At 53.7% G+C, this 17,966-nt stretch overlaps 1 pseudogene; it reads left to right on the forward strand.

The window, feature by feature from the left end:
- The first annotated feature begins 1,294 nt into the window (after window positions 1-1,294).
- The window catches only part of LOC135306051 (zinc finger protein 271-like), a 366,476-nt pseudogene continuing 349,804 nt past the window's right edge, over window positions 1,295-17,966 (forward strand).

The raw sequence follows: 17,966 nt of genomic DNA on the forward strand, positions 1-17,966 counted from the left end.
TGAAGGGATTGAATGGACTTGTCACACCCCTTACGATAGATGGGGGGCAAATGCGTGTCCTAAAATCACTGCTTTTTGCCCGACAGCTCCAAGCATAATTCCTTCACTACACGGACCAGATGATTTCAAGAACCCAGCACATTACCCTGGACAACCTGTTTTGGTGGACCACCCCCTATTGTAGGGGAAGTACCACTGGTGTTAAAAACCTCTCTGACCATCCCATTGTTCTAACTCTTTCTGCCTCTTCGTGGCAGATTCTGTTGTGCTTATTTTTTACAGAAGAACTCCGTGGGACATGAAGACCTGAGAAACCACGATAACACTAGCATTGTACAACAAATATAATGTTTTCCCTTCCCTTTATGGTAACACAAAGTGATAATATTACACTTAACATGTAAATTAAGTAAACTTGAACAAATTGGCTGCTACGAGTGAAAATCTGACCAAATTACAGCAACCACTGCAATCATCCTTAACACATCAGTGGCTGCTATCAAACATACTACCAAATTGGGAAAAGGTAAATGTAAACAACCACAAATTGGTGATTGGTGCACTCAATGCCACACAAAATAATGTTTCCTTGGCTCTCAGCTGTGTTCGGGCTCAATTGTGGATGCAGTCAGTTGCTGCCTCAATTATAAAAGAAGGTGAAGAAGGCACTTTTCCCACTGAAATCTGAAAAATAATCTGGGACAGTGTTACTGACTTTGAAAGAGAATTCCAATCCTGGTGGAATTTGGTAAATTTCACTTATGACCCCATTTCAAACGTGGCCACGGCTTTTGTGTTAACCATACGCAGTGCTTCAGTGCATTTGGTTTTTCCTATTATAGCATTAGGGATAAATCATGACGGAGCTATTCTCTATCCTTCGGAGCATAGGGAATGGGCCCGTCAGATTAACAACAAATGGCAAACTGTCAATCTGGAATCTTGTATTGTCCGTGAACAACAAGGGTTCATCTGTGAAAGCAATGCAATCATAGCCCAGGACATCTGTGTGGACACAGAGCAGAATATCTGTCACTTTGAAATACATCCTAACGAGACTTCTGAAACAGTTCTCATATACATAGGCAATGGATGTGCATGCTTTAGAACTGCCTGTAATCTTGTATTTGTAGAAAATGTAGTAGTGGATACTAGGAATCATTCAAATTTCTGCGCTTGTAATTTTACCAGAATTGTAGGATATGATTTTTCTTATGTAGCTCCAGTTACCTCTCACCAGCTTTTGCAATCCAATTACACCCTGATTCACAAATTGATACCTACTCCAATTGGGATGAACCTCACTTTGGTAAGGCAGTTGCTGCTCCACCAGGACCTGGCTGAGATTCTGAGAAAGATCAAGAAAGATGGGCAGAAGACCCTGGTAACTGTTCATCACAATGTAAAACAAATACATCGTGTCATGGAAAGAGTAAAGAGAGATGCTGAACACAAGTGGTGGGATACTCTTTTTGGGTGGTCACCAACTGCCACAAGTGTCCTGAACACCATGTGTCATCCTATTGTTGTCCTTTTGATCCTGGTTTCGATTGGTTTTGTTTTGTCAGCAATCTTGTTTGCCGTGAATTGGAGAATGATGAAACGGTTAACAAGACTGACGTCCATAATTAATGCACACAATTTGGCTGATGTCCTTTTTACTATGGACGTCCCCAAGACAATTGACACAAGGCGATTCTGAATCAGTAGATGTGTTTTGAAAAACCTTTTACCTTCCATTTTGTGATTTTGTTAAATTTATATTCATTTTATTACTTAATTATTGCTTTTACTTTTGGCCATTTGTGATTTTATTTTGATTATTTGATTTGATTATTACCATTTGTGATTTTTCAAATTATTTAAGCTATAATGTCATTATAATAATTTGTGAGTTTGTTCCAATTAGTCAAGCTATAATATTATTTTGATAATTTTCAATTATTATTTAATTATTTGCTAAAAAATGGTTTTGATTTTGTTTTGCTAATTGCTTCTCTTTTTCGTCCTTCTGTTATTTCTTCTTATCTTTCCTTCTCTTTTCCTCTCTCTCTGTCATACTGTCCCTGTTTTCTGAGGTATGCTACCAGCGTGAAGGAGACTTGAGACCTGCTGATGAAGACCCTTTCAAGACAATCGTGAGTCACGGGGTCGTGTGAGTGTCTGTCCAAAACTTCCCTCATTTTTTGCCTCTCGATCGTCATGAAAGGCAAGACCACCGGGGAAAGGGAAAGATCCTGTTCTGAAAATCCAGGTCTGTCTGGTCCACCAAGACAGATTATTGCCTACGGGTGTGTTTGCTCAACTCATGGAACACTGCACCCAAGAAGGGGCAGTGTGCTCTCCTTCGCCTGCATCACCTAGCAACGCTAGTGCTGGAATTTCTCCACCCTTCTGACTTGCCTGGACTTTCCCTCTGGAATGACCTTCCCGGGGGTCACCACAAAAGGACCCTCCATTCACTGTACATCAACCACCGTGACAGATGGACTGAGATGGGAGAAGGTTCTCCCTCAAGGACTGAGACATGCGACCCCTACATGGAAAAGCTCCCCTTTTCTTCCCAAAAGGACTGAGACTGAAATCCCCACCGTAGGGTGAGGGAAGGCGTGCGTGGGGACCAAAGCAAATTTTGCAAGCAACCACTGGACTGAGAAGACAATGGTTCCTGCCTACGACATCTGCTGCTGACGACACCTGCTCCTGATGGACTACTGATGGACTCCTTGTAGACTATTTTGAAATGGGTCCCCTTCCCCCATTTCAAAAGGACTATAAAAAAGGTTAGAGCTGACTGATACCTTTGAGATCTCCCCTGATGTGAAGACAACAGGCCTCTTCGTCGACCGGACTTCGAGGGATTTTGTCATCCGCACGTCTGGTAGCTATATACCTCCTTGCCCTCCCTCTCTTCTTTTTCTTTTCCTTATTATTTTCCCTTTCTTCTTTCCCCTTCTCTCTAACGCATCTTCTCTATGGCTATTTAATAAAAGTACATGTATTTTGATTTTACTGCAAATCCCCTTGTCGTGTCAGTTTTTTGCACCCTGAGATCAGTGAAAAAGAACCTACACGAATCACGTCCTTAGGACGGATCGTGTCAGTTTCCCACCAGCTCCAATCTCCTCCTGCATGAGCAGACTCACACCAAGGAGAAGCCATTTCGCTGCCCCGACTGCAGGAAGGGCTTCAAGCACAACTCGACCCTCATCACCCACCGGCGCATCCACAGTGGGGAGAGGCCCTACGAGTGTCCCCAGTGTGGGAAGAGCTTCACCCAGAGCTCTCACTTGACCCAACACCAACGGAGGCACCAGTAAGGGAAGCTCTGCAAATGCCGTAGTTGCAGGAAGAGCTTCATGCCCAGTTGCAGCTTCATCCCCCACTGTAAGACCCACGTTGGGAAGAGCCCTGGTGATCAATGGTCCCTGTGATACAGGCTGGGAAGACACCTGTACCTTTTCCTACCCTTGCCAACGACATGATGTGGGCCTAACATGAGGGTCAGGCCATGGCCCTGTCATTACATTCACTCCCATCTCTAGTCAGTGCTAGGAGCACGAAAGAGACTCCCTGTCTCCCTGAAGAGAAGGGTATCCTTCCCGGGAGCGAGGATAAACATGGTTGGGTAGAGGCAGTCAGTGGTAATGTAGCTTTTCCTGCAAATCCTTTCTCTTATTCCTTGCTGTGATCGATATTGTTTCTGTTGCTGTTTGTTCTTTGTCTTGTTGCTATTCCCGATAAATTGTTCTTATCCCAGCCCAGGATCTTTGCCTTTTGTTCTTTCCATGGGAGGCAGGAGGGCAGTGAGGGCAGCGCGGTTTTAGCAGGAGCAGGACATTGGGGACCCGAAGTCCTAAACCTCAGCCGGTGGAAACCAAGCCCTGGTGGCCATGCCAGCAGCCTTGGAGCAGGTCCCTGGCTGGGGCTGTGGGAACCTCTTCCCTCTGGTGCCCAGGGACAGGACTGGAGGGAACGGCTGCAGCTGAGTCGGGGCAGGCTCAGGTTGGATCTCAGGAAAAGGTTTTTGCCCAGAGGCTGCTGGGGCACTGCCCAGGCTCCCCAGGGAAGGCTCCCAGCTCCAGGGCTCTCTGAGCTCCAGCAGCATTTGGACAGCACTGCCAGGCCCAGGCTGGCATTGTTGGGGTGTCCTGTGCAGGGCCAGCAGTTGGACTCCAGGATCCTGATGGGTCCCTCCCAGCTCAGCCAATTCTGTGGATCTGGGGGAACAGGGGCCTGGTGATGGATGCCATGGAAACTGACCATAGCAACAGGGGCCTGGTGGTAGTTGCCCACTAAGGATCAGATTTGTCACAGGCTCTCAGAGGGGTTCCATGGGGACTTTCCAAGAGTCTCCACACTGTTCAAGAGCTGGAATGTCACAGGCAGAGACAGGGGCTCCATGGAGGCCTCCCAGGGGTTTCTGGGGATGGTAAAGAGCCCTGTGGTCAGAGGCAGTCACAGCCATTCCATGGTGACATCCCAGGGCACCTTGGGCTGCAAAGGCACCGATCTGTCACAGGCACTCACGGGGGCTCCACGGTGACATCCCAGGAGTCCCCAGGCTGCCAATGAGCTGGGATGTCCCAGACACTCACAGGGGCTCCTGTCATGGGCACAGTGGGAGCTTCAGGCAAAAGCTTTATTTCTTTTTTGGAGAAACTCCTGATGAGTCATGAGATGGAGAAATGACACCCAACAGACACCATGGATCCTCAAACCCCTGCAGGATCCCTAGACTTCCAAAATTTATTTTATTAGAGGAGAGTGGGAGTGGCTGGATCCAATCCCAGCCCCAGACTTTGTCAAAGCTGTAAAAGATTAGACAGGTAGAATTGAACCTTAATGCAATTTGTCCCACAGGATTATCAATGGAATACTAGATAAATTGATATAAATACAGCTCTGATTGATTCTGATCATGATTAGACAGAATGGTTTGTTTACACCACAGATTAAATTTTAAAAAAGAGTTATTTACTCCACAGTATAGGAGCTATAACAATTATTAGCATATAGTGATCTAGGAAGCAATTTTGATGTCAACAGGGCCTTGCTGGAGTTGTTGGAGCCCATTTCAAGCAGAGCCTCCTGCTCCAGCAGGAACTGCCTTTCCTGTGCCAGGAGCAGGGCAGGTCCCGCTGCAGGAAAAGCCCCAGGCCAGCCCCAGCACAGGGAAGGGCTCGGGCACAAGGGCAGAGTGCCGTGCTGGGAGCTGTGCCAGGCAGAGCCTGAGGCACCAAAGGCACCTTGGCAGCAGCAGCTGCTTGCAGGCCATGGCCAGAAGCCTCCCTTGGCAGCCCGGCCTGGTGGCCAGCACTGCAGAGCTGCTGCCTCAGGGCTCATTTCTGGCTGGGCTCTGAAAAGCCACTTCTGCTCCAGGAGTCTGTCTGGGAAGCCATTGGCCCCTGCACCTTGGGGACAAGATATGAATGACAAAACCCTTCATGCCAGCAGAGACAGGGCAGGGGCAGAGGAAAGGGGAGAGCCAGGCCCAGGGGACAGGGCTGCCATGGTGATGGCTGTGAGGTCACTGCCCCTGCAGCAGCCTGGCTGCCCTCAGCCGACATTCTGGCCAAAAGCATTGTGAGGGCACCCAGCACATCAGAGAACCCACACAACAGGAATTCTGTGCTTGGGGATGAGGTTGTTTCACTGGGTCAGGTTGCACAAAGCTCCTGCTCTTGGACAATTCCTGGGATGGGGAATGCAGTTCTCTGGAAAAACAGTTGCAGTTTTGTGCCACTCTCATCATTGTAAAATATTTCCTCGTTTTAACAAATGTAAATCCACCCTCATTCAGTTGAGTGATATTGACTCCTGTTCTGTTGCTGCAAGATGTGGGACAAAATAATGTTGACCACTATTTTTCCATTTTCACAGACCTTGAAAAGTAACCAAAAATCTCCCAAGATGGGGTTTGGATGCCTCATCACATAACCAGCAGGTAGAAGGTGGTGGCTCTGGGCTCAGTGGTGTGGAGACTGAGGACAGAACAGGAGCAGCCTGAGAGGGATTAAAGGGTGGTTTCAGAGAGGCTGGAGTTTTTCTTCATTGTATAAAACACCAAGAGAAAGAAATAATGGCACCAAGGGTGTGGAGTTCCCCTGCCCCAGGAAGTAGGGATTCTAGCCAGACAGACAGCATCAAGTGAGGAGTGTGATTTAAAGAGGATTCCGCCCCTCCACCCTGTGGGGCATGCCCCTGCAAGCCCAGGAAAAGACACTCCACCCCATCTGGTCATATTTGGAGTGGCCACAGAACATTTTTCCTTTTCTGTAACCTCATTGGTCCAAATTCTACTGCAAAGTCCCTGCCATCGATTTTTCCATTGGTTGTCCTCCTCGATCCACTCCTTTGCAGTCCCCTACTCCTTCTGCTATTGGACCCCGACCCTAAACTCCACCCCTACCCTGTCATATAAAACCCATGACAAGCCACCCCCTCCCCCCCTCCCCCTTAATTTCTTGTCTTGGTCCCTGGCACAATAAAGGATCCTGTGCTTTTCTAAACCGGTACCCATCCTGTTGCCTTCCTTTCCCTGTTGGTCATCGATGCCTGCCTGAGGTCTGAGACTCTGGGGCCTGGGGGAGTTGTTTTGCTGCTTACTGCAGTGGAACACAACACAAGGGCATCTGGGGAGGCCCAGACTGGACAGCGGGAGAAAGGAATTTCCTCCCCCAGGGCAGGGCTGTGGTGCAGAAGGAGGCTGGAGCAGCCAAGGGTTTGTGTGGGCAGGCAGAGGCAGGCAGGAGGCAGAGCTGCCAGCAAAGGAAGGGGCCAGCCAGGTGGGGCAGCCCGGGGATGACGACAGCCTGCAGGGACAGAGGCGCAGGGCAGGGACACCATAGGACAGCCTGGGCTGCACAGGGCACAGGGATGGGCAGCAGCTGCAAGGCCCTGACAGAGCCAACTTGGGCAGCACTTTGGCCATGGCTGCTGGCCCTGGACCTGAGCCAGGAGCAGGAGATAAGTGACCCTTGCAGGCCTGGAGCCTCATTGCCTCCTTGTCCCTGCTCAGCAGCCTGGCAGGGGCCGCCCCATGGTCCTGCCCTTGGCATTGCACATCCCCACATGCCAGTGCCCATCCCGGGAAGAGCCCTGAGCAAGGAGGGAGGGACAGGATCTGCCTGGCCAGGGGCTGGGGCTCAGGCCTTGGCCCTTTGCATTCCTGAAACACATCCAGGTTTGCTCAGCACCAGCGACACCTTTGCCTTGTTTGTCCCCAGCTGTCATCACTGCCTCCAGTGTTCTGCTCTACCTGGAACCTGGGAACACATTCACATGAGTTGTGTCCCTCCTTGGGACCCATTAGAAGTTAAAGAAAGTTTGAAGTTTGAATCTGATTTGGAGTTCTTGAGAAGTTCTTTGAGGATACTCTGAGGGACTCAGTCTGATGCAAAGAGCACCAAAGCCCCAGAAGGTCATTAAAGTCCCTGTGCTGTGTCTGTGCTGCTGAGCTGGGCCGGGCTCCTGGCCCAGAGGCAGCTCCTGGCAAGGGCAGCGCTGCAGAGAGACAGCTCTGGCCAGGAGCAGCTCCTGTGCACAGCCCAGCAGGGCTGGGGCACTGCCAGGGCAGCTCAGGGACACCAGCAGGGCACAGCCAGAGCTGACAGGGGCTCAGCACTGGCAGGGGCTGGGGGATGTCCCAGAGGGGGCTGTGTCACAGCAGCACCTCTGTGGCTGTGTCATGGAGGCACAGAGCAGCTGTGATGTCAGCAAGGGGCTGTGTGACAGCACAGAGTGGGCTGTGTGAGGTCACAGACTGGGCTGTGACATCACAGAGTTTGTTGTGTAAGGTCATAGAGGGGATTCTGTGACATCGCAGAGCAGGCTGTGACTTCATGGCATGGCTGTATGACATCATAGGGCAGGCTGTGAGGTCAAAGTGTGTGCTGTGACATTAGAGAGTGGCAGCATGACATAACAGAGAGGGTTTTGTGACATCACTGAGGGAGTTGTGAAATCACATAGCTGTCTGTGATATCATGGAGTAGAGTATGAGGCCATAGAGCAGATCCTGCCATCATAGAGGGTGGCTCTGTGGCATCAGAGAGTGGGTTGTGACATTCTAGGTGACTGTGTAACATCATAGAGCAGGCTGTGACATCACATGGTGACATTGTGACATCGCAGACTCTTCTGTGACATCTCAGTGCAGCTGCATGACATTCCAGGGTGACATCCCAGAGTTGGCTCTGTGACACCAAAAGGGTGCTGTGTGACATCATAGGGGGCTCTGTGACATCACATGATGCTGTGTGACATCACAGGCTGACTGTGTGACTTCATAGGGGGCTCTGACATCACAGGGGCTGTGTGATGTCACTGGGGAGGTCACTCTGCCCCAGCTCCCCTCACAGTTCCCCCAGAGCAGTCCAACGCTGCTCGTGCACAGCGGGGTCCCCTGTCCCCCCGGGTCCCTCCGCTCCCGGTGCTGCAGCCTCCCCCAGAGGATGTTCCACGAGATCGACCCCAGAGCCTGACACGGGGACGGGGGGCCGGGGCCTTGGGGGGTGGGACAGGGGGACAGGGACCCCCCGGCAGCATCCCTGTGTCCCCCAGGGCCAGAGCCTGGGCCAGGGCTCCTTCACCCTGTTCTGAATGAGGGTTTGAGAGCGCTGAAAATATCCCCAGCAAGGGAGCAGCAACAACCAGATTTAATATTAAGGGACAGCACCACAAACTTCCTTGGCAAGACACATTGTTGACTGGACACTTCAGGCACACCAAAGAAACAAAGCAACAAAAAAACCAAACCAAATCCAGGCAATCGAACCAGAGATGAACTGAGAACTGTCCCTGACTCTGTGTGTGACACAAGGACAGTGAGGGCAATGGTAAAAGGAATACGGCCTAAAAGCGTAACAGAGCTGAAACGTAACAGGACTTAACTTGTACCTCAACCTTAAGTGATAACTTCAGCTTCACAATTTAGCAAAAGAACAGAGCTTAACAGTATTTAACCTAAATTATAACCTATGATTTTTCAATTTAATAGAGGAATAACACTTAATGATGTTCAGCTTAGCTTATAATATATTAAACATAACAACTTAGCAAAAGAACAACTCTTAGCAGCATTTAATGTCACTTAGACCTTGTGACTTAACCTTTCTTACAGGCCTGACTGACTCAGCTATCCAAGGCACTCAAACCCCTCCGAGAGCAGCATTTCTGCCACATTTCCCCAGCACATCAGGTTTGTGTCCTTTGAGGGACCAGGAACTGGTGAGACTAGAGGCACAGGAAGGTTTCTCTTCATGGAAAACAAAAAATGTGAACATAATAACATTTAATAAACATCAAAAGCCTTCATTCAGTTTCTTGTGACATCCCAGCAACATCTGACGTGCACCATCCACAAGGGATTGCCATACAGGAAGGATTTTAGACAAAGACATAAAAAGAGGTGATAGAAAAGATAAAACTACAACTAAGATGCTGACTAAGGAGGTATTTAAACTTCTGAAAGATTGGGCAATTCCCTGATGCTCAAATCATGAAGCCAATCAAGGATGATACATTGGAATCAGCAGAGAGCATCTGGAGGAAGACTTCTGGGAGCAATGTGAAGGACAAGGATCCAGCTGCTCTAAATGAAGAGATGTCCTTAGACATGGCCATTTCAAAAAGAGGGCTGGAAACACGTAAAGGAGGGGGTCATGAAATATTAGAGTGAATGATGTTCATGGCAAAGATAGAGGGGAAGATCCGTATTTCTCCACTTGCCATAAGTAGAAGAATCTAGTAGAATCAGGAAATTTCTGCTCCTGGTGGGAAAACTTGGCCATTTCTTAAAAGTACTCAAATGACCCAGATAATAAAGATTTCCTTGTATATTATGAAATGTACAAATATTAAAACCTGTGCCCCTTTCCAGGCAGACATCAGCTGTGTGCCCATAAACAGGCAGTGCCACTTGTGCCATGAGGTGTCCAGCTGGGATTGCATCCCTCCAAGAGCACCTGAGGGAGAGCAGAGCACCTTGCAAGCTGCAGATTGTCCCTGACAGCCCCACAGAGCACCTATGCCATCAACATCTGGTCTGCTCCAGTCTGAAACAGGGCCCAGCATGGTGCCGGGATCATCAGAGAGCTGAGGTGTGTGCTGGAATTCAATGCCCTCCCCATCCCGCAGCAGCCCTGCATTTCCCTGCTCCAGCCTGGGTCTCCAGCACAGCCATGGAGGCTCTTTGGGCTCCTGACTGTTCCTGCAGCCCCCAAGGGCAGCTGAGCTCTGCCTGTGGCACAGTCAGCCCTGGCCAGCGCAGGCCATGCTCAGCAATTGCTTGTGTGTGCCTGGCCTTGCTGTCAGCCCTGGCAGTGGGTGCATGGCCCCTTGGTGGCCCTGTGCTGGCCCAGCCATGGTGGCCCAGCCCCTGTGCAGGCCCAGCCCAGGCCAGGAGCATTGCGGCTGGGAACGGCCCCTGTGCCGTGGTGCCCACAGCAGCCTTGGGGCTCTGTGCCCCATGGCCTCCCTGCTGGGCAGCCTCTGCCAGCTCCTGCACAGCCCCTGGCACCTGTGGGGCTGCACAGACATTCCTGGCCCGGGCTCTGCCGGCCTCTGGGCCAGCAGAGAGGCCGGCCAGGGCTGGCCATGGCCGGGAACAGGCCCTGAGCCCTGCAGGAGGATGGAGCTGGGCCACAGCCAAACTCAGCCCAGGCCAAAGCTGGGCTCAGCAGCCAGGGCTGCCAAGGGCTGGGCACAGAGGCTGGCACTGACAAATGTCCTGGGCCCTCTCCCTGCTCTGTCCATGCCCCCAAGGGCACAGAGCAGCCTCCTCTCTGGGGCACTTGCCTCTTTTCAATGCCTTGCACAGACGCTGGCCCTGCCCCACACGGCCTGGCCTGAGTCCTGCCCCTGCACGCCCAGCCAGGCTGAGATGGACACTGATGGTTTCTGGGGCAGGCTCTCTGAGCCCAGCCCAGCTCCCTGCAAGCTCTGCCAGCTGCCCTGAGCTCTGGGCAGCACCAAGGGCCTCTCCCCAGCCCAGCCCAGCCGGCTCTGGCCCCACAGCTCTGCTCAGCCCAGGCTGCTCTGGCCACTGGCCCCACGGCCTCAGCCCCTGCCAAGGGCACAGCAGCAGCTGCAGCTCACACAGGACTCAGCCCCAGCCATGGCGGAAGGTGCTGGGCAAGGCCAAAGGAGGCTCCCTGGCTGCCCTGCTCCCCTCTGGCTCAGGTGCTGAGAGCTCTGCAGCCCCTGCTGTCATCCCATGTGCCCAGGGCAGCACAAGAGCCCCGGCCTTGGGGCCCTCAAGAGCTGCTCCTGCTCCAGGCCCAGGGCCCATCCCAAAGCTGGGGTAGCCACAAAGCTGTGCCCATTTCTGTTCATTGCTGCTCTGATGGGGATGGATCCTCAGCCACTTGGAGGTTGATGATGAATTTTCCTACTCCCAAGGCCTCTTCTTTCTTGACCTCTTCAGTTCAGGAATTCAGTGAGAAAAGCTCATAAACGTTTGTTCAACATGTCCAAAGAAGAAAAGCCATTTGGAATAACAGAAGTTTTCAAGTTTTCTGTAATTAATTAGACAGATATCTGAAGTGTATTCAAAGTGTATATACTGTCTTGAAAACAATGCAGAGAGAACAGTTTGTTCTGTTTAATTTTTTTTCCTGTTTATAGATTGATATAAGCAATGTCCAGTTGATATTGACCCCCAGCACCTTCTAATGCAGACTGAATAGGTATGAAAATCAAGACCCTTCATGGCTGAGAGTCAATCAGACTGTGTCTCCTGCCCCCTCCCGACCATTTCCCTCATCCAACCCCTGGCACTCCTATGGACCAGGAATGGTGTCACCAGCAGGACCAGGAGAGCAATTCTTCCCCTGTGCTGGGCGCTGGTTGGGCAGCACCTCGGGTGCTGTGTCAAGTTCTGGGACCCCAAATTTAGCAAGAACGTGGAGGGGCTGGAGTGTGTCCAGAGAAGGGCAACAAGGCTGGTGAAGGGTCTGGAGCACAAGTCCTGTGAAGAGAGGCTGAGGGAGCTGGAGTTGTTTATCCTGGAGAAGAGGAGGCTTCAGGGAGACAAGGCAATGTCAGGGCACAGATTGGACTTGATGATCTCCAAGGTCTTTTCCAACCTTGCTGATTCTGGGATTCTCTGAAACCACCCTTGCAGCAGGTGCAGGATGAGCCCTGGGCCTCCTCTTCAGAAGCTCCAGCAGCCCAGGCGCCTCAGCTTCTCCTCCTAGGCCCAAAGCCCATCCTGTCAGTCCTGCAGAGCCTCTGCAGCTCCTCCTCATTGCCCAGAACAGGGAGCCCCACAGGCAGACACAGCAGCCCAGATGTGCCCCCCTGGCCTGGGGTGCCTCTGACAAGGGAGCAGCTTGAGGCACTGCAGGAGCCTGCAGACAATTCCTGCAGCACTTGGAGGATGATCCTGCTCCCCAAGGGACATTCCCATGGTGCCAAGTCAGGAACTGGAATGGGGAGTGGGGCCAGAGAGGAAAGGGCAAACAGGGATGGGCTGTTTGCAGGGCAGGGAACAGGGCGTGGCAAGAGGAAGAATTTGGTACAAAAACAAAGGGGAAAAAAAATCAAAGGTGAAGCCAAGGAAATGCTGAGGGCAGTTTGGGGGTGGCTGTCAGGCAGCCCTGGCTCTGAGTAATAGCATCTGCAGTGGAAGAGGAATCTCCCAGCTAATGGGAACAAACTTTCTGGCTGACTGCAGGGGCCAGGACAAAGCTGAGTGGTTTCCCTGGTGTCCCCCAGCCCTTGCTGGCCCCAGGGGCTGATGGCATTTGTGCTCCCTCAGGTTCATGTCCCCACAGCAGCAGCATGGGGGTGCTCCTGCCTGCTCTGTGCAATGCAAACAGGGGCTCCTGAGCCAGTGCCGCCGTGGCTGTGCCTGCAAGGATGCGGCACCTCTGTGAGCTGGGGGAGACGCCAGGGCTGCAGAGGGGGGATGTTGTTGGCAGCTCCATCAGGACGCTCTGGGACGCTGCCCTGGGCTGTGCAGCACACTGGGGATGGATCAGCCCCTGCTCTGCTGCTCCTTCCCGTCTCCCCCAGGGCCCTTGCAGAGCCCCAGCCATGCTGTTTGCCCCCAGCCTGCCCACAGCCAGCCTGGGGTTGCTCAGCCTGGGGCTTTTCTGTGCTGAGCATTGGCCTGGCCGTGTTCTTGAGAGAGCCTGGGCAAGGAGCCTGCAGCCCCCAGGGCCTGGCCTGAGGCGTCAGCGCTGCCCCAGCAGTGCCCATGGCCTGTCCCTGCTGCAGCCCCGGCACTGCCACCCCCAGGACTGTGCCCGGCCCCGAGAGCACTCAGGCCCTGCAGCAACACCAGGGCCACCAGGGCAGCGGGGCAGGGCCACGGCAGCAGCACTGGCAACACCAAGTGCTGCTGCTGCTGCTGCTGGGCACAGCTGCTGTGCCAGCACTGATCTGCCCCCAGCTCTGCATACAGACATTGCTGCTGCAGCTCCAGAGATGGCAAGAATAGAGGGATCTCTGCAGAAAACTTTACTGGGAGATCCTTTACTTCCTTTAAAACCTTTGAGACTGCAGCCCAACATTGTCACAGTCTGTGGCCACAGGGAAGGTGGAGAGAAACAAAGTCAGAAATGGCAGAAACAATCATCTAGCTTTAGGAAGAATATTTAAAAAGGAAAATGACAGGGAAATCAAAGAACCAAACCAACAGAGCTATAAGTGATGACTTTTATTACAAGTGATTTGCAGAAATTGGCAATCAGTTTAATACTTCCTAAGATGTGCAGTCATCAGTCTCCTCACTGCAGCCTTGAGCTCCTGGTTCCTCAGGCTATAAACGAGGGCATTCAGGGCTGGAGGCACCACCGAATACAGAACTGACACTGCAAGACCTAGGCATGGGGAGGAAATGGAGGAGGGTTTCAGGCAGGCAAATACTGCAGTGCTGAGAAATGCATTTCTCCTGCATTTTTCCTTTACAGATTCTTTCAGTCATCTCCTGAGAGGTGCAGATGGTTCTGGGGCTTTTCATGAACTGACTGTACTCTTGATTTAGATGGAGACTGTAGAATTGATTTCAGATGTAGAGGAATCTGAAGTGAGCACAGAAACAAACTCCCTCTGTCAGCCCATTTTCATCTTCTAGATCACTTTCAAGATGTCCTTGGGGGTGTTGGAATGATGATCACACAGCTCTCCACTTCTGGCTGCAGGCTCTGCAGATTCTTTCTTTGCATTCAGTCAGGCTTGCATTCCCTAGGAGTTCTTGGTAGCCTGTCATGTTTTCTTAGGGTAGAACAGTAACAATGAAAACCTTACCAATGGCACAACTGCCCAGCCCACAAGGAAAAGAAAAGAACAAGCTGCAAAATTCTTCAAATATTTGTCCTGCTTTGCTGCAAGTGTGCTGCACACACAGTGTGGAAAGCCAAGAGAAGCTGCAGTTGGTGGCACACCTTGTGACAGAAGCTGCACCTCATTCTTCAGGAAAGGTTCTTGGAAAAAGCATACAGGACTGAGGAGAAGTTTCTGGAAAAACTGAAAGAGCTTTTAAGAAATTAAATGAAAATTGAAACAATTCAAGACGTTTTTCTCGATTTATTTTTATGCTCCCCTTTTCCATCTTGCACTAGTTGTCCATCCCATTAATTCCAAACAGATCTCACTGCTAAGATCCATGAGTTGGCACGTTTTAGACATTTTAAGCTACCATGACCTACACACAGTTTGGCTTCCCCTGTTTTTCTTGGAAAGCAATGCTGGAGAGGTAAGTGCAGTGTTTGTGTCAGGTACAAATTCTGCATTCAGGGATTGCGCTCTGAGAGTGTTTGACCCTCAGCAGGGACAATGCACAGCAGGGACCGAGGGGATTCCTGAGCCACTGTGCAGGTGTCCAGACTCTGGCTCTTGGCTGAACTCGGCAAAGTTCCCGTGTTTGGACAGGCTCAGGGGCTGCCCTCGGGGAACGTGGGGCTCGGGGCGGGGGCGAGCGGGCAACAGACAAACGGACACGGGGACAAACGGCCCCGGAGCTTCAGTTGCAGCAGCGGCAGCGGCAGCACCAGCAGCAGCAGCAGCAGCAGCGGCAGCGGCAGCGGCAGCGACAGATAAAACTTTAGATTCTCTTCTCCTCTCCCTCTCCCGCTGTCCCGTATCTCTCCCGCTCTCCCTTTCCCGGTCTCCTCTCTTCTCCCCGCCCCCGGCCGTCCCGCCGCCTCCTGGGCTCAGCCCGGCTCTGGCCGTGCTGGCGGTGGCGCTGCTGGGCGGGGATCAGTGCCGGGGGCTGGGGTGGTATTGCCGGCTTTTGGCTCCGCCTGGCCCGAGCCCGGCCCCGGCCCCGACGCAGGGTCCAGTCCCGGCCCCGATCCCGAGCCCGAGCCCGAGCCCGAGCCCGAGCCCGAGCCCGGCCCCGGCCCCGGCTCCTCCCGGGGCCCGCGGAGGACACACGCGGCGCAGCCGCTCCCGCCGCCTCCGCTGCGGCTTGCCCGGCCCGAGCTCCACCGCTCGGCAGCGCGGCCCCCGGCCCCGCGGCTCCCGGGTCGCGTTGCAGGGAGCGAACGCCGGGGGATGGCCGGGCCGGGGCGGGTGAGGGGCGCTCGGGGGCCGTTGCTGGCCCCGGGCCGAGCGCTGACAGCCGCGTCCCGCCCGCAGGGAAGGCGCAGCAGCGCCTGAAGGAGCGGTACCGGCTGGGCTCGCTGCTGGGCCGGGGCGGATTCGGCAGCGTCTTCGCAGCAACGCGGCTCTCGGACGGCGCCCCGGTGAGCGGCGGGGCCGGCGGCGGGCGCAGGAGGAGGGGGTGGAGGAGGAGGAGCAGGGGGGAGGAGGCGGGAGGAGGATGGTGCTGGGCAGGGTGGACAGCAAGCTGAGCCCACTTCTGCACTTGGCTTGCAGGTGGCCATCAAGAGGGTGCCACGGTACTGCGTCCATCACTGGGGTGAGCTGGTGAGTGAGCGAGGTGCTGTGCTGGGCAGGGATGAGCTGAGGCCCTCCCTCGAGGGAGAGTGGGTGTGGGGCCAGAGCAGGGTGCAGAGCATCCTGGGCTGGCTGAGGGCTTCCTGACCCCCGGCACGGCATCAGCCCCACTGACGGCATCGTGCTCCTCCCGCAGCCCGACGGCACCAGAGCACCCCTGGAGATTGTCCTGCTGGACAAGGTGTCCAGTGGCTTCTCCGGTGTGGTCCAACTGCTGGAGTGGGTTGAGCTCCCCAACGACATCTTGATGGTGCTGGAGCGCCCGGAGCACTGTCAGGACCTGCACCATTTCATTCAAGCACGGGGGTTCCTGTCCGAGGGGGTGGCGCGGCAGCTGTTCCGGCAGGTGCTGGAGGCCGTGCGGCACTGCACCAGCTGCGGGGTCCTGCACAGGGATATCAAGCCAGCGAACATCCTCGTTGACCTAGCCACCGGGCAAGCCAAACTGATTGATTTCGGCTGTGGCACCTACCTGCAAGAGGCAGCCTACACTCACTTTGCAGGTGAGTCTACACAGGGGTGTGCTCCTGGTTCTGGTATCTCATGGCCCAGCATCTCAGGGCCCAAGCTGGGTGTGGCAGCGGGGATTCTCCCTTTTGCTGCCCTTCATGGCCCTGAGATTTCAGCTGAGTTGGGTTTGAGCAGGGCTGGGTGGGGAGCCAGCTTCCAGTCCTGCTGGCAGCCTTTGCCCACCACTCTGCCCAGGATTGGGGCTGGGGCAGCCAGCCCAACAAAAACACCCGTAGGTGAGGGTAGCAGAGGTGGGGGGGCCTGGAACCTGTGCCCCAGCCAGTTTGGTGTGCAGCTGAGAAGGGCTTGGGCTCCTCCACTCACCTGGTTTGTTCTGGGTTTGGTTTTTGGGGCAATGTAGGCAGGGAGGATGAAGGCATGGTTTTCCCTCAGCACTAAGTGTGTTTCTGTCATGGTTGGGCCTTGCCAGGGCTTCTGCTGCCCTCTTCCAACACCGATGGCTTCTTTTCCAACCCCATGTGTTGGAAAGATGGGCAGTGGGTCAACCTGCGTACCACTGGGGCAGCCCCTGCACGCCCAGGGATGCTGGGGCCAGCCTCTGGGAGCAGCAGCATCCCCCTGATGAGCTCCATCTGTATTCCATAGGAACACCATCATACAGCCCCCCGGAATGGACCCATTTTGGCTGGTACTATGGCAAGCCAGCTACCATCTGGTCCCTGGGTATCGTGCTGCACCAGATGGTCTGCGGGGAGCACCCTTTCAGGAGGGACCAGAACATCAGCTGGGACCATCAGCTCTCGCTGCCACAACAGCTCTCTCCAGGTGGATCCTCATCTCTGGGCATGGGTGCAATACCAGTGCTGGGAGACAGCAGCGGACTCGGGAGCATCCCGCTCTGGCAGCTGCTGAGGAGGTGGCACATGTCCTGCTCTCCTGCTCGCCTTCAAAACAGGGAACTGATGGGAAAGTTTAGGCCCAGCTCTGAGCACATCCAGCATGGAGTGGGCAGGGAATGGTTGGGCAAAGCCAACAGGAGCCTTCTCCAACTGACCAGCGGTTTCTGGTTTCTCTGCCCAGAATGCCAAGATCTGATCAGGCGGTGTTTATCCATGCTGGACTGGGACAGACCCTCATTAGAAGAGGTGTTCTGTCATCCTTGGATGCAGGATATTCATCTGCCATAGAAGAAGGGAGAGAGCCACAGGCACACTGTGCTGCAGGGCCCCGGTAAGTTACAGCTGCACTCATGCCTTGGCCATCAGAAGCAAAGGAACCCCAGACTTTTTTGTCCTGCCTGTGTCACTGCCCAGGGCTCATCAGATGGGAATACACAGCCCTTGTGCTGGAGCTGAGCTGCTCTGCCCAGCACTGGTGGCCACCATCCAAGCTGGTTTTGCTTGTCCTGGTTCCCTGACAGCTGGGGCCCTGGACAGAACCCTGACAGCCTGGTCGGAGCCCAGGGAAGTAGAAGGAGCCCCCAGAGAAGCTGTACCAGGTGGGGCTGCTGCTGCAGGAGACAGCGAGGATCACATCAAGGATGACAGCCTCTTCCTGGACCTGGCCACTGGTAAGCTTAAGATGAT

This window comes from Passer domesticus, chromosome 8, assembly GCF_036417665.1.
Source record: "Passer domesticus isolate bPasDom1 chromosome 8, bPasDom1.hap1, whole genome shotgun sequence".
In the NCBI taxonomy this organism is placed as follows: domain Eukaryota; kingdom Metazoa; phylum Chordata; class Aves; order Passeriformes; family Passeridae; genus Passer; species Passer domesticus.